Below are 6,131 nucleotides of genomic sequence, written 5' to 3' on the forward strand. Positions count from 1 at the left end.
ATATCATCATCATCATCGTCATCCTAGATCATCATCATCATCATCGTCATCCTAGATCATCATCATTATTATATCAGCAGCCAAAATGCAGCCAGTATGTATGTCTGCATGTATGTGTGTGTGTGTGTGTGTGTGTGTGCGTGTATATATGTTTGTGTGTGTGTGTGTGTATGTAAATTTTTACCTAAAGAGAGAGCTTAGTGATGTTTGATTAAATAAACAAACACACATTGTTTAACAAACTAAAATGTTACATATAGACTGATCTGTGTGTCTGTGTGTGTGTGTCGTGTGTCGTGTGTGTGTGTGTGTGTGTGTGCGTGTAGTACATTGTTACTAAAATGATGACGACGACGACGATGATAATATGATGATAGAGATAATGACGAGACGATTTTCGTTACTCTTCATTAATATCACTTGTAGTTGTAGCGAGTGGAACTGTCGAAGTAGGCAGATGCAGCAGACGCAGTAGAAGTAGCAGCAGAAGTAGTGGTACTACTACTAGTAGTAGTAGTAGTAGCGGTAGCAGCTGCAGTACAAGTAGTGGTAGTAGTAGAAGTAATAGTAGTAGTAGTAATGGTAGTAGTAATTGAAGTAACAGTAGTTGTATTAGTTGCAGTAGTTACATATGAAAGTGGTAGTAGTAGTAGTCGCAGCAGTATTAGTAGTCGTTTTAGTAGTATTAGTTGTTGTAATAGTAGTAGTTGCAGGTACAGTACAAGCAATATTAGTAGTAGTAGTAGTAGTAGTGGTAGTAGTAGAAGTAGTAGTAGTAGTAGTAGTAGTAGAAGTAGTAGTAGTAGTGGTAGTAGCTGTAATAGTAGTAGTAATTTTAATTTTATTATTAATTTGATTGTAAATCACAACTTACATTTTTATAATAGATTTTTTTGCAGTTTTACGTCACCTGATGTTGCGAAAAAAAAATTCATTAAATCAAAAAAAAATATTAATGTTGATAATAATAACAACAATAATAACTATAATTTATACAAATAATAACAACAACAACAGTAAATTATTAATTATAATTAATAATAAAAAATTCTTCTAAAACCAACCATGGACATAGAATATAGAGATAGAAGAGCCCAACAAACTAACTGATGTTTACATTCACCTTACTGCTACCTGTAGTATGATCAAACTAAACGTTTCACGATTACTTTATGGTATTATGTATGTGTATCTATGTGTGTATGTACGTGTGTGTGTATGTATGTGTAGATGTATGTGTGGATGTATCTATGTGTGGCATATGGTTGGATGCATGCATATATGGGTAAGGATATGTGCATGTGTATGTTTGTTTGTATGTTTATTTAAAAAAAATTTATATAGCCCCCTTTAAAACTACTGAATGGCTTAATTACTTAGTAGAATCGATGCATTTGTATGTTCCTGTGTACTTGTATGTTTTTTGTTTGTTTTTGCTTCTTCTAACTAAATTATGAATTAACAGCTCTTATTAGTATTCACAATCTGCTTGAATAGGCGAAAATATACTCTACTATCTGACACCTATCGACCAAATATAAATATACATACCATTATACATACACACACACATACACAAACACACACACATACGTAAAAACATACATTTGATTACTGACATTAACCAATTCATAAGCAGCGGGCTAATCAATAAAACGTAAGAAGAACAGATAAAAATACACACGTTATGTATGTTTGTATGTATGTATGTTTGTTTGTATGTATGTATGTATGTATGTATGTATGTATGTATGTATGTATGTATGTATGTATGTATGTATGTATGTATGTATGTATGTATGTATGTATGTATGTATGTATGTATGTTAAAACCAAAACATGATGAGTGACACTGAACCGTCAAACATCAAGTAACACATGGATTAACACTTTGATTTGTCGTTAATTGCACATGTCGGCATTCAGTTGGATATTTTCAAGCACACAGACACGCAGGAACCGCTGCAACAAGCACGAAATGTGGTTGGTTGCAAAAAACAGTTCCCTGCTGTCACCTGATCTGACACTGATCCTTTTGCCTATTTCCTAAGAAATTTAAGGGTGCTGGGGTCCATCGGGCCGAGAACCTCGATGCATATTGGCAAGAATTCCATCGAGGGGAGGGCATGTATGTATGTATGTATGTATGTATGTATGTATGTATGTATGCATGTATGCATGTATGTAGCATGTATGTATGTATGTATGTATGTATGCATGTATGCATGTATGTATGCATGTATGTATGTATTAATGTTCTGGATGGATGAATGTGCTCTTATCTATAAAATCACTGGCCGAAAAAATTGTGTTTTAAAAATAGTTACACGCACCCACACACGCAGAGCTTAACACGCATACATACGTACACACGTACGTGTTGATAGGTTGTTGTTCACGGGTCTTTTTTTAATCCAATTAATAATAATAATAATAATGGATAATAATAATAATAATAATGGATAGTAATTATAATGATAATACTAATGATAATGATGATGATGATGATGATGATGATGATGATGATGATGATGATGATAACACCACACACAGTTCATTGAACCGATGATTAGTTTAGCGGCGTATGAATTTTAAACTAGGCTAATCTAATCAATGAATGGATGAATGAATGATTGAGAGAGTGATTAAATCTGTAAATGAATGAAAAAATGAGAGAATGAAGAAGTAAACGAGTGAATGAACGAACGAAATAATAAACCCTACAATCCACAAAACTAAAAAAACGTAGGTATTTGTAAACAAGCATAAAAGAAAATATACACAGATACATACAAACAAACATAGATACAAACAAACATACAAACAAACACAGATACAAACATAGATACAAACAAACACAGATACATACAAATAAACATAGATACAAACAAACATACAAACAAACACAGATACAAACATAGATACAAACAAACACAGATACATACAAATAAACATAGATACAAACAAACAAACAAACATAAAAACAAACACTGATACATACAAATAAACATAGATACAAACAAACATACAAACAAACACAGATACAAACATAGATAAAACAAACACAGATACATACAAATAAACATAGATACAAACAAACAAACAAACATAAAAACAAACACAGATACATACAAATAAACATAGATACAAACAAACATACAAACAAACAAACTTTACAAAGAACGATCCTTTCGACAAATGGAATTCAAAGTTGCGAATAATAAAGAAGACAGTAGCACGCCAAAACATAATTACATAATTCAACAAAATTTCTTTACACACACACACATACATACTTACAAACACACAAACAAATACTCGCACAAACATACATGTATAATGTAAACGCATACAATAAACAACCTAAAATGATTTGATTAACCTGTAAAACCACACGTTAATGATAATAAAACTATTGCAATAGGATCTGATCCTACTAGAATTACTCCCACAACTGTTATTTCTACTACTACTGCTGCTGCTAATTTTACTGCTGCTACTTTCACCACTGCAACTTCTACTACTACAGCTTCTACTACTACAGTTTCTATTGCTGCCACTACTTCTGCTGTTACTGTAATAAATTTTTTCCTAATAAATTTTCAGAGGTATCAACAACAGACAGAGGAGTGCACCAATGCTTCAAACACTTTGCATGTGATCGACGAGAATGTCTTTGCAATCGAACCCGGTAACTGCAACAGCCAGAAGGGGCATCAGGGCCATCCATCTACCCCCATCTCAACGCCCTATGTTGCAGTATTTGTGTTGCTAATGGTAATGGATTGAAGAACATTTTAAACTCTTGAGGATGGCACTTTAAATGAAAAATCATCTGTGTATAAGTTAACAATACATGTAATGTTAGTGAACACATATAAACAAACACAAACCCCACACACACACGCACACGCACGCACGCATTTACACGCCAAATTAACATTCATAACCTAATCATTATTAATAATAATCTTCATTTATTTGTTGCTAGTAATTTTACGCTCGTTAATTTTTAATAATTAACAACATAACAACGCAAACACATACGCGCACACGCACACACACATACACACGCACACACACACACAAACATACATACACATATAAGAAGATAGCGAATGAATTTAAATGTTTTTGGGCTACTTACCGTGTAAAATAGCTCACCATAAGAAGCATATATATATATGTAGCAGTAGCAGTAGCAGCAGCAGCAGCAGTAGTAGTAGTAGCAGTAGTAGTAGTAGTAGTAGTAGTAGTAGTAGTAGTAGTAGTAGTAGTAGTAGTAGTAGTAGTAGTAGTAGTAGTAGTAGTAGTAGAATTAATATATAATACACATTCATTATAATGGCATATTAAATACCGGATGATATAATGTTTATTGCATTATATTGAATTGCATATTATTGTCAAAGACGATATCAATAACAAACTCACACACACATACACACACGCATACAAACACGTGCACACACAAATGCATACAGACACATACACACATACATATACATGCACATACATACACATACATACAAGCACTTGCTGGTAGAAAAAAATAAAAAATAAGACAGAATTAAGAAGTAAGAGAAAGAGCTAGACAGGGGGAGAGAGAAGAAGAGATAAAGTAAGAAAGAGAGAGAGAGAAAGAGAGAGGGAGAGAGAAAAAGATGGATAGAGAAAGAGAGAGAGAGAGAGAGAGAGAGAGAGAGAGAGAATTTATAACACCATCATAACCAACATTACAATCATAATTTTCCATGCGTATATATCGTAAGTACAGCTATTTAATGACCTTCCCAAAGCCAGTAAACCTATCCGCTCATATTAAATTAAATATAAGTAATGTATAATTATTACACACACACGCACACACAAAACAAACACACACACAAAAACAAACACACACACACTCACTCACAAACTCACATACACATACTCATATATAGACTACCATTAACAATCAGCCAGACAGAAGACAAAAAAATAATTATAATTATTTTATTAATAATAATTATAATTATTTTAATTATTGCTAATTATTATATTTATATTTTTACAACTATCATAGACATCATCGCGTTATTTCCAAACAAGATAAACTAATTACATCCATTTACAAATGTATACACAAGCAGCACCCATCTAATTGGTTAATTCCTTAAACACAGATGTATAATAAAAATATAATTACACACAAACATACAAACAAACATACAAACATACAAACAAACAAACAAACAAACATATATAAATATATACACAGATACATACATATTACATATGTACATAAACATATGCACATATGCATACTTACATAAATATATGCACATTCATATATGTATATATACATATAAATGCATTATATGTTTGTATATATTATACACATACTTATATGTTTGTATATATATACAAATATACATGCACATACATACATACATATATACACACATATATCACTCGATCATTACGATCACAACCTATTTATATGGATATACATACATATACATACATACATATACATACATACATACATAACACAATATAACGCTTTGATTATTTATATTATTATTGTTCATGTTTCTTAAAGTTAGAATTTTCCAAATAATGTTACTTGTATATATTTATATATAGAATAATAAATAATAATAATTATTATTATATTTTTCTATTAATTATTTTCTTAGTTATATTACTTTTGGAATATTTTGTTGTCAAAATGTTTAGAAGTTAGTAATTGATTAAATTAGTTAATTGACTGATTGATAGATTGATTGATTAGTTGGTTGGTCAATTGATTTATTGATTGATTGACTTTATATAATGATAAAATAAATATTAAAATAATCAAAAATAAGCAATCCGTTATTATTTTACAACTTCTTTATAACAAGGAAAAGAGATACAGAAATATATACATACAAACATACATACAAACATACATACAAACATACATAAATGCACACACACACATACATACATACATACATACATAGATACATACATACATACACACATTCATACATATATACATACAAACATACATACATACATACATCAAAGTCGTTTTAAGTTTTCTTGATGTTTAATTCTTTTAAAAATGAAAAACTGTTTTGACAGATATCTTTGGATAATGT

This window comes from Helobdella robusta (assembly GCF_000326865.2).
Source record: "Helobdella robusta unplaced genomic scaffold HELROscaffold_97, whole genome shotgun sequence".
Taxonomy (NCBI): Eukaryota; Metazoa; Annelida; class Clitellata; order Rhynchobdellida; family Glossiphoniidae; genus Helobdella; species Helobdella robusta.